Below are 12,208 nucleotides of genomic sequence, written 5' to 3' on the forward strand. Positions count from 1 at the left end.
CGCAGAGAAAAATTGTAAAATCTATGAAGCTTCCTCTGTTCAAAAGATTTATCTCAGATGCTCTGGAGCCAATGGTCAGTGAATATTGGGGTTTGCATCAATCCGATATTTATGGGAGATATATTTTTGGCGTTGTAGTGCAGGGACGAACATAATACATTCACTCCTATCATGATAAGGTCATTCTAAAACCTTCTACTTAATTTCAGCATATGGATGATGCTATCCATGCCATGTGTCATCTCTATAGAAAGGTAAGGCTACTTTCACACTTCCGTCGGTACGGGGCCGTCGCAAACCGACCTAAATTTAGCACAACGTGGGCAGCGGATACAGTTTTACAACGCATCCGCTGCCCATTGTGAGTTCCGGGAGGGAGGGGGCGGAGTTTCGGCCACGCATGCGCGGTCGAAAATGGCGGATGCATCGCACAAAAAAAACCTTTACATTGAACTGTTTTTGTGACGACGGTCCGCCAATTACCGACGCATCCGTCGCTCGACGGATGCGACGTGTGGCCATAGGTGGCGATGCGTCGGTAATACAAGTCTATGTGCAAAAAAAACGCATCCTGCGGGCAACTTTGCAGGATCCGTTTTTTGCACAGAACGACGCATTGCAACATCTTTATAAAGACGGAAGTGTGAAAGTAGCCTAAGATTGTGATGGGAAGATATCCTAAAAGTCTTAGCTCATCCCACGAACGGCCCCCCATATGAGCTCACCTAGGGGAGGTATATGGGCTTAACAAACCTAGTAGTAGCGGCCATGTCATTCACTCCTCGGTCATTTGCGTAATTGTCCTGCCAATTGGAGGCAGCGGAGTTGAGTCTCCTGACAAACTGATGGGATCTGTGTGATCTCTCCAATGTTCTCTCTGACAGTTGGTGACAAAAGGATTGGGCATGTTGAAATCTGTCTGATCCTTTTCTCACCTGACATCTGAGTTTGAAGGCCGATATAATCGATATGGCAAATACTTGCATCCAGAAGGATTAGAATGTATGGTATATACCAGGCGGGAACCTTTTTGAGACTCCTGGCGCTGTGTATAGTCTCTAGGGCCGTGTGATTGGAGCCTAATATGGCGCTGAGCACATGCGCCCCTCACTACCATGTTCGCCATTTCTTATTTTCCATCTCCGATCAGAATGCGTGGTGTAATGAGGACGGGTGATGTGTTAGTTACACCCTGTCCCACCTCCATTCTTTCAGCGCTGGTTAATAGCATAGAGCCCCTCTAATCTGACTATTAATCACTGGAGGAATTTGCGTTGTGTGCGCTCCAGGCTGTTACGCGGGTTGGGTCACATAATGAGCTGCGTGGGGATGCTGCCTTGTCATTGATGAGTACTGTGTAATTTGCTTTTAGGGCACATCCAGACACACACATTTTCTGTAGCTGATTTTGCTGCAAACACGGCTGTTACATGATGATTTTTTGCAGATTTTTTGGGGGGAATACCACTGATTGCAAAGGATAAAATCTGCAGTGGAAATTGATTAGATTTTTTGGGGGGTAAGATTTGGTAATATCTCATCTACATTGCTGCTGGTAGAATACTCCTTGGACTTTCCACCCCCAAATCTGATCAGAAAATCTGCTGTGTATCCACCATGTGTGGAGGTAAATCTACAGCTGGACATCACATTAAATGTCTGTCGGATGGACTATGCTTCTGCCAATCACTCGGGCGTCCACCATCTCAGCCAACTCTCCCATACAGTGTCCTTTATTAGTGATGATGGAACGTCCTCGGATAAGGTGTTATCTCAGCATGCTCCGGTGCTAACCGGTATGTTCGAATAATATGTTCGAGTCCTCGCAGCTGCATGTCTCACGGGTGATTGACAGCTGCAACACCTTTTTGATTAGCTGGGGTCGGCGCAATGTCATCAGTACATCACGTCATGCCAGTCCTAGGGGAAGTTAAGGAATTCACCGGCCTCTCGTCTAGCTGTCACGTACCACTGACCTGGACCGGAAACCCGGAATCGATCCGATCATCTCTACGTCTGACTTGTCCAACTTCTTATTCTCAGCAAGATGAGCCACCAATAGAGGAGTCTGTGTGCAGCCGTCCCAGAGAACACAGGAGCGAGAGTGCCATCGTTTTGCTTTATTCATTGCCATTTTTGCTCGAAATTCTTGAAAAATTGCGCATGCAGGTTAATTTCTGCACCAAATGAAAAATGTTTTTTTTTTGTTTCTTCATGCGGTTTTAGAGCATGAATTAATTTTTTTAAAATATTCCACTTAAATTGTCAAAAATGCAAAAAAAAATAGAGATTTGTGTACTCTTCTCATGGTACTGTAGTACAATTGTACAAAAATGTTGGAATATATTTTTTTTTTTTTTAATAGATTTTGGCTAAAACATCTGAATAAGGAAAAAAGACTCATGTTGTCACATAGAAGAAAAATGCAAACCCAAGAAATAAATTAAAATGGTGAATATTAAATAATAAGCATAAAAGTTTGAAACATGCTTACTCCCCAAAAGAAGATCGGACAGACAATGAAGAATCGGGGACATCGTCTCCTTAAGGGGCGATATTTTTTTTTGGCTAATAATTGATTCAATTGGGTTTCCTTTTAAAAAAAATAAATCTTGCATGATTTATCATGAAATCGCATCGAAGGCAGAGTATACAGTCCTCGTAATAATTTGCAGCCGGCTCTCCCACCCTTCACATGCTAATTGACAGCCTTCTCCCTATACTATACATAGGGAGAAAGCTGTCAATCAACAGCAGGTGGGCGGGGCTATTAAATTAATCCAATGCATGGAAAGCTAGAGCTGGAACACTCGCTTTTAAAAAGAACGTGACACCAGAAAATTCCCAGTTGTGCTCTTAGTTTATTCTCGCTGCTCCCCTGAGTGTTCCATTTTTTTGTTGTTTTAAAATCCGTTTTACGGTTCTAGAGATACGGGAAGGATTAAATTCCCATTGATACAAGGATTAAATTGTTGCTGCTTTTAATGGCAGTTCCAAGGGGGTGTGGCTCACCAGGTAATTATGCAGAGCTGCTTGGACACGCCCCAGAGGATCCTGTGAGAATCTTTTTGGTAAATCGTTAAAATGAGAACAAAAAAAAAAATCAAACAACTGGACACTCAAAGGAGGAATAAAAATAAAAACTGACCACTATTGATCTAGTGACGAGTTTTTTTTAGCTTTAATTTTATGACAAGTACTTTATTAGCACAAAAAGTGACCAAGTAACGGAGTCGGGATGCCTGTCACTATTTTATATTGTCCTCAGATGGAGCAGTGGACTCTTTCATACTTATTTCTACCTGAAAGGCGAACACTATATTTTTCTTGCGTTCCAAGAAGCTGAGATCCGCGGTGCTGTTTAGCGGATTATTTTTCTCCGCGGGTCGCTCATCTTTACCGGAGATGTCACTCCATGTGGATGTAGCCGAGTGTTTCCTTTACATACAGCTGGAGCGGAGTGATAACGCATGATGCTAGAAGAGTAGTCCTGTTCCACCAAGTTTTCTTCTTGCTCCAATGCATCTAAAATGAAGCATCTTTCTTGCATGTCTTAAAAAAAAAATATATCTACATACACAATACTGGCCAAAAGTTTGAAAGGTGTGAAAAAAAATTATTCACAGTTGGAATGTGCTAAAAAATAAAAGTATTAGTTTATTTTTTTTATCAATTCACAAAATGCAAAGTGAACGAACAAAAAAGAAATCTAAGTCGCATCAATATTTGGAGTCCGCCCTTTGTCTTAAAAATTTCTCATTAGTACTTGTGCACAGGAACACGACAGGTTGTTCCAAACATCTCGGAGAAATGACCACAGATCTTCTCTGTATGGGGCTTATACAGATCCTCCGGTGTCTCCATGTAACCCCAGACACACTGGATGATGTGAGATCAGGGCTCTGCGGGGGCCGGATCATCTTTTCCAGGACGCCTCGTTCTTTCCTCTGAAGACGGCTACCGATCAGAGCTGATGTCTCTGACATTTAAAAAGTTTTTTCTTTTTAAATGAATATTGTACCTTATGAACATGATGTTTATTATTATTTTGTACTGGCACTGATGGTATGAGGCAGCGATACACTCATGGGTATTTATGGGGTCATGCTGTACTGTTGTGTGCAGATTTGCACGGATTTTGTAGCACCCAGGCATAAGCTCAGTTCCTATTCCTGCTGGCAGTATCCACTGTCCAGCTCCATTCTCTGCCTGCCTCCACTGATCACGGGGGGCTCCGGATTTCAGACCTGCACCGATCATTAGCCACGAAGGAGCTTCAGAATGTATCTCGTGTAGCATATATTCCCGCATGGTCTTGGCCAGACCAATGAACACTTCGCCTCTCCTCCTAATCACCTCCATCTTTAGGAACGTACCCAACAACTTCGCGTCGACCTGGAGGGCAGAAGGAACCATTCTGCTCCAGCCTCGCTTGTCAACATTATGTGACTATTGGAATAGGCCTGATGAGTGTGTGCATTAGCCCAATATATGTCTCCAGTGCTAAAGATGTATAGTACGCTCTCAAGTTAGGGGGATTGTACATATTCCCATTGCTCCACTGAATAATCCGGTCTTTGTTTCTTTAAAATCAGCCATATAGTTTCAGAGGTATGGGCCTTTTCATTTTGTGAGTTTTTATGGTACTACCAAGGAGAAGTATAACTTACTGGATCCTCTGGGGCGTGGCTTTATTCTGCTTTGCTTAATTATCCTGTGATCACCGCCCCCTTGGGGAAAAAAACAAAATTGTAACAGAGGAAATTCTGCTTAATATGCCAAGGCAGAACACTGCGCGGGTCACAGCGGTGGGCACGGCCCTGTAGTTCAGAGTGCTTCTTTGTTGACTGCAGCATATAGTATGGAGTCTTGTCAGGGTCGTACTAAAACTGCAGGATAATGGTCCCTTGCTAGTGATGAATTGTTTATGTTCTTGTTTCTTAGTTAAATTGTTTGTCTCGATTTCTATCCTGTCAAGCGCACCTATCCCCTGCCTCTGGCTTGCTGGGAGATGGTGTTCTCCTGATCGTGGCCTTTTGTGGGGGCGTTCTCCTGATCATGGCCTTCTGTGGGGGAGTTCTCCTGATCATGGCCTTTTGTGGGGGCGTTCTCCTGATCATGGCCTTTTGTGGGGGAGTTCTCCTGATCATGGCCTTTTGTGGGGGCGTTCTCCTGATCATGGCCTTTTGTGGGGGCATTCTCCTGATCATGGCCTTTTGTGGGGGAGTTCTCCTGATCATGGCCTTTTGTGGGGGCGTTCTCCTGATCATGGCCTTTTGTGGGGGCGTTCTCCTGATCATGGCCTTTTGTGGGGGCGTTCTCCTGATCATGGCCTTTTGTGGGGGAGTTCTCCTGATCATGGCCTTTTGTGAGGGAGTTCTCCTGATCATGGCCTTTTGTGGGGGAGTTCTCTGACTAGTGATGAATTGTTTGTGCTTGTTTCTTTGTTAAAAGGTTTGCCTGCCTTCAGTCTTCATAGTCGTGCCGATCACCTACCTCTCTGCTTGCTGGGAGTTGGTGTGCTCCTGATGATGATCTGGAAGGGAACAAGGTGGGGGAGGGGTTCCCTGACTACTGCAATGTGTTATTCAATTTTGTCAGGGATAACAGCCTGAGGGGTCGCACTGATCCCACCACTGTTACCACTTTGTCACAGATGACACTGGAGAGAACGCCCAGATCTCACCGCTGCCATCAGTTTGTCAGGGGGACGCAGCTCTGCTGCCTCCAATTGTCAGGACAGTTACACAATTGACTGACGAGTGATGAATGAGGCCGCGGCTGCTTCCACTACTAGGCCAGTTATTGGGGAACTCACTGTGAGCATATGGTATATGCACCTCCGGATTCCAACGCATTAAATATACAGGTGCTTCTCACAAAATTAGAATATCATCAAAAAGTTACAATTTATTTCAGTTTTTCAACACAAAAATTGAAACTCATCTATTATATAGAGTCATTACACACAGAGTGATCCATTTTAAGTGTTTATTTCTGTTTATGTTCATGATTATGGCTTCCAGCAACTGAAAACACAAAAGACATTATCTCAGTATATTAGAATAATAAAAAAAAAAACACCTGTAAAGTCTTCCTAAGCATTTATAAAGGTCCCTTAGTCTGTTTCAGTAGCTCCACAATCATGGGGAAGACTGCTGACTTGACAGATGTCCAGAAGGCAGTCATTAACACTCTCCACAAGGAGGGTAAGCCACAAAAGGTCATTGCTAAAGAAGCTGGCTGTTCACAGAGTGCTGTATCCAAGCATATTAATGGAAAGTTGAGTGGAAAGAAAAAGGGTGGTAGAAAAAGGTGCACAAGCAACCGGGATAACCGCAGCCTTGGAAGGATTGTAAAGAAAAGGCCATTCAAAAATTTGTTGGAGATTTACAAGGAATGGACTGCTGCTGGAGTCATTGCTTCAAGAGCCACCACACGTAGAGGTATCCAGGACATGGGCTACAAGTGTCACATTTCTTGTGTCAAGCCACTCAGGACCAATAGACAACGCTAGAAGCATCTTACCTGGGCCAAGGAGAAAAGAACTGGACTGTTGTCAGTGGTCCAAGGTGTTGTTTTCAGATTTAATTTGGAAATCAAGGTCCCAGAGTCTGGAGGAAGAGTGGAGAAGCCACAATCCAAGCTGCTGGAGGTCTAGTGTGAAGTTTCCACAAACAGCGATGGTTTGGGGAGCCATGTCATCTGCTGGTGTAGGTCCACTGTGTTTTATCAAGACCAAAGTCAGTGCAGCCGTCTACCAGGACATTTTAGAGCACTTCATGCTTCCCTCTGCCTACAATCTTTTTGGAGATGGAAATGTCATTCTCCAGCAGGACTTGGCACCTGTCCACACTGCCAAAAGTACCAATACCTGGTTTACAAACAACATTATCACTGTGCTTGATTGGCCAGCAAAGTCGCCTGACCTTACCCTTATAGAGAATCTGTGGAGAATTGTCAAGAGGAAGATGAGATACACCAGATTCAACAATGCAGGCGAGCTGAAGGCTGCTATCAAAGCCACCTGGGCTTCCATAACCCCTCAGCAGGGCCACAGGCTGATCGCCTCCATTCCACGCCGCATTGATGCAGTAATTGATGCAAAAGGAGACCCGACAAAGGTTTGAGTGCATTTGCTGAACATACGTTTCAGTAGGCCAACATTTTGGATTTTAAAATAATTTTTCAAGCTGGTGTTATAAAATATTCTAATTTACTGAGATAATGACTTTTAGGTTTTCATTGGCTGTAAGCCATAATCATCAACAGAAATAAACACTTGAAATAGATCACTCTGTTTGTAATGACTATATAATGAGTTTCACTTTTTTGTATTGAAGAACTGAAATAAATTAACTTTTTGATATCCTAATTTTGTGAGAAGCACTTGTATATACACTGCTCAAAAATATAAAGGGAACACTAAAATCCCACATCCTAGATGTCACTGAATGAAAAATTCCAGTTGCAAATCTTTATTTATTACATAGTGGAATGCGTTGAGAACAATAAAACATAAAAATGATCAATGTAAATCACAATATCCCATGGAGATCTGGATTTGGAATGATACTCAAAATCAAAGTGGAAAATCAAATTACAGGCTGATCCAACGTCAGTGGAAATGCCTCATGAGAAGGAAATGATGCTCCGCTGTGTGTGTGGCCTTCACGTGCCTGTATGACCTCCCTAGGCATGGTCCTGATGAGGTGGCGGATGTTCTCCTGAGGGATCTTCTCCCACACCTGGGTTAAAGCATCGGTCACCCCCTGGTCAGTCTGTGATGCAACGCGGATTGAAGGAGACATGATGTCCCAAATGTGCTTGATTGGATTCAGGTCTGGTGAACAGGCGGGCCAGTCCATAGCATCAATGCCTTCATCATGCAGGAATGACTGACTCACTTCAGTCACATGAGGCCTAGCATTGTCATTCATCAGAGGGAATATTGGATTTTTCTTCTAACCTGGAAGCTGGACCTTTACTTTCACTAGTGCTCTTGATGATTGCCATTTTGTGCCAGCAACATGGCTGAGACACGGTGTTGAACTATGTGTATCTCGATGCTGTTAGCAGATGCAGCATTCCGTCTGCTGTATCAGAGGAGTGTAAGAGCACTAAAGCTCGCTGTATCCAGCAATTCGGCCAGCTTCAGAGCTGCGCTTACAAGCTGTGTAGCAAACCGCTTGCAAGCACTCTTCTTGCCCATGAAACCGGCCATATCTGACGTGGCCGATACCCTTGGCCAAAAGCTGTGCCCCTACTCCTTTGTGATGGCCTTGACATTCATATGTTGTACCGATTAACTGTAACAAGTGTGCAAGCTGGAATGGATCACTAAATATGGATCTGGATGAGTGCACATCATTTTGTGTGGTTGGAAACGCGGCGTACCCAAGTGAAGGTTTTGGGAGCATTATTTTTCCTTGTATTGAGACTTATCTGCCAGGCAATACTCTATGGGCACAAGGCACTGCTGACAACCATAAGTTGAGGGGTACTATTTCTCCTTATAGAAACCGCAGCTGGTGTAAGGAGACTTATTGGCCAGGTAGTCTCCCCTTGTTTAAGGCATGCAGAATAGCTCTTCACCAGGAAGAAGGAAATTTGCGCTCTAATTCTACCTGTTGAACATGTCTCCAATCTTTGGAATTTTCTGGTATCTAAGAGGCACAACTTTTTTTTTTTTACCAAAATACACCATAGGGAATTAAGTAAAAGGAGGAGTACCACTTCTTGTAGGCATCTGAATCTAAAGGGAAGCGGTGCCCGGCAAGAGGTTCCCGCAAGCTAATATTTACTGCCTCTGATTCATGAGAACGTGTGGTTTCTGTGGGAGTAATGAAAATAGTTTTTAGTTCTTGTAGGTGACCAGTTTTGAGAACGTAAGCAGGTTTTTAATGTGCAAATCTTCACACGCACAAAGAGACGAAGAGTATGAGAACGTATCCGTCTCCGGGGATCGTGATTCTGTAGGTATGTGACGGGCTGTACCCAATGATCCTGCGGCGTCAGAGTGCAGACTCATTATTCTCATTGCTCTATGAACATCCTTCCATCCTATTGAAGATATTAATTGTGATCCAACGATGAAAGTTCCTGCCATTTCAGGTGACTTTGTGAACAGGAGGAATACCACTATGTCTGGCCATTTATATTACTTGCATCCTGCCTTCTCACAGGTTCATCTTCCCCCGTGTAGGCTCTATTTCATGGGCTAGAGAGTGGAGACTAACTATGTCTCCCATACCCAGTAGGGTCTAAGGGGTAACTTTTCCCTTGTGGAGAGCAACATGCAAGGATAAAGATACTTATAAACTATGCAATGCATGGCCTATAAGTCTCCTTACCCTGGCATTTCAGGCTTGTTAATCTCCACAAGGTGAAACTTAGCCCCCTTGATAAAGGCCAAAACAGAATCTCAAATCGCAGACACATGTTTTGGGGTTTGGTGCCAAGCAAAAGATCTGATTTGGCTGTTTTTAAGGCCTCTGACTGTGTTCTAAGGGTAACATTTCTCCTTGTGGAGAGTGAAGTGCCAGAGTAAGGAGACTTATAGGACATGCATTGCATGATGTATAAGCCTCCTTACCCTGGCATGTCACTCACCACAATGCGATACGTTACCCCTTAGATCCTACTCTGAGTCCTCTCATACAGCCAAATTCGATCTCTTGCTTTGCACTGTGGAGGGGCAACACCCCGAAACAAGTCTGCGAATTGAGATTATGGTTTGGATTTTATCCTAAGTCATGTGGCAAGACTCCGTTATAAGGTCGATTGACCTTAGGGCTATGTGCACACGTCTGGAATTGCCGCGAGACCGCTACGTCATCACAGGTCATTGCCGTGAGGCATTACTGGGAACGGGAGCATCGCGAGGAGCGGGAAGACTGTGGGGGACGCCGGAAGGTCAGAATATCACGATTTATTATTTTAACTATTTTTTTTCTTTTTTTTTTTAACAATTTTATGGTTCTCAAGTGCCTGAAGGAGAGTCCTCCTCTCCTCCACCCTGGGTACCAACCGCACATGATCCGCTTACTTCCCGCATGGTGGACATAGCCACATGCAGAAAGTAAGCGGATCAATGCATTCCTATGTGTGTGGAATCACCGCAATTCCGCACAAAGAATGAACATGCTGCGTTTCCGTCACAGAAAAAAACGCAACATGTGCACAAAAATTGCAGATTGCATTCTAATAATAGGAAGCTTAATGTAAGCATTTTTTTTAGTGATTTTAAAGCGGAAAACTGCCTAAAAATGCGAGAAATCCTTAGGATTAGGATTAGGATAGGTGGTACTAGAGTTCTAGTCCTCTTTCTCACTGAAGAGGCATTTTGCATATCCCATACCCAGCATGTAGAGAAGAGGATTTCCTCCTCCCCTATCTCTCCATTATGTCTGCAGCAGCATGGAGGACACTGTATAACAGAAATGTGCAATATAAGGGTATGTTCACACAGGGCATTTTTGCTGCGTTTTTTGCTGTTTTTTTATGCTAATTTTCAGCTGCTATTTACATTACCAGCAAAGCCTATGAGATTTCAGAAATCTCATGCACACACATTGGGTTTTTGTTTGATCAGTATTTTGTGCTTTGCTCTGTTTTTTTGACATAGAGCATGTCACTTCTTTCAGCGTTTTTGCTGCGTTTTTTCACCCATTGACTTGAATGGGTGTTGAAAAAAACGCAGCAAAAACGCAGGTATCATTATTTTCTGCGTTTTTGCTGCTGACAATCCAAGTACGTTAGCCTGGACAAAGAGAAAAAAACGCACCAAAAACGCACCTAAACCTGAGTTTTTGACGCAGCTTCTTTCCTGCCAAGATGATCAGGTTTTGCTGCAGAAAAAAAAAGCAGCAAAAACGCCCTGTGTCAACTTACCCTACATGTAGCACTGGGGTGCAATAAAACACCTACTAGAAACCTGCATTTTTGTATATCTTCCAGTCTCTGTTTTTGTATTCCTCTCCATAGACTTCTACAGGCAGCATATAATTGGAGTCCTCACTTGGCTGATCAGATTAAGTAGAAAGAGGCATTTTGCTGTAATATAATATATTCCCAAGTCTTTTCTAATTACTTATATCATAAATTGATGAAAACTTTGTTGAAAAGGAGTGATCATTTGAACCTGACCATCAGAAACTCAAAATCAAAGTGGAAAATCAAATTACCGGCTGATCCAACTTCAGTGGAAATGCCTCATGACAAGGAGATGATGGTTGGATTTCACCCTCAGATCTCGACCGATCCTGAGAACGAGAGCGCTGCGTTAATGTCTTCTGCCCTGCACAGCTGCGCTCCTGACCACTCACTGTGCAGAAAGCTGCAGCGCTGCCCCTTCACGTAGGTGCGGCTGGCTGCGTTTTGCAGCACAGCTCAGGACGCAGTTGTTCCTGGGAAACTTTGATCTCTTTTGCAATGAGTGCATTATTAGGTTTTTGGTTACCGTTCAGAGTAGCATAGTCTATTGTGTGTCGATGGGCCGTGGAAACTTGACAAACTTAAAACCAGGACATCAATGTGAACAGAGCCGCAGACACCATCAGAGGTTCACCTGTAATGAACCTAGGCGGATATTTTAGGCAATGACATAAACAGCAGATTCCTAATTTATTATTATTGGACCGGCTTCAGATAACGCAGCAGGCCAGCTGGGAGAAAGTCAACGTCTATTTTTTGCCGTTCCTTCGCATATTCTTTTAGGTTCACCAAAGGTAAATATAATAACCTTCGCGGTGACCTCAATACGCCGGTAACCACCTCGGGTGAATCCTACGGGAGGAAGGGAGATCTGCACCTATAGAATAATGATCGTTGTGGATGATTGGGGACACCCGGCATGAGGTCTTATTCCTTTCGTTAGGAAAATATAATAAATTGCCTCCTTGGTCCCGATTTTAATCCTTTCCCTCCTCCGCTACTGGAATTTGCAGAAGAGGAACTTGACTTGTTTTGCACAGCACAATGTCGCCTTTGTCAGTGGATTGCAGGGTTTATGCTAAAACGCATCTTAGCACTGAGCCGCAGTCATGTGGGTCGGCGTCCTGCACTGGAAACGTCCCTACTTGATAAGGAGAGATTTTTTTTAGTTTTATTTCACTTTGAAGATGAAGCTTATGACTCCATTTCTGCAATTAGTGGGTGTCTCAAAACTTCTGCTACAACTGACATATCAAAAGTGTAAGGAGACCTT

The 12,208-nt window shown here is 43.7% G+C and overlaps 1 protein-coding gene across 8 annotated transcripts in view; it reads left to right on the plus strand.

The window, feature by feature from the left end:
* GAPVD1 (GTPase activating protein and VPS9 domains 1) overlaps nt 1-12,208 on the plus strand; it is a 71,745-nt gene that overhangs the window by 6,545 nt on the left and 52,992 nt on the right. The gene's annotated exons all lie outside the window — the stretch shown is intronic.

Source organism: Ranitomeya variabilis, chromosome 2 (assembly GCF_051348905.1).
Source record: "Ranitomeya variabilis isolate aRanVar5 chromosome 2, aRanVar5.hap1, whole genome shotgun sequence".
NCBI lineage: Eukaryota > Metazoa > Chordata > Amphibia > Anura > Dendrobatidae > Ranitomeya > Ranitomeya variabilis.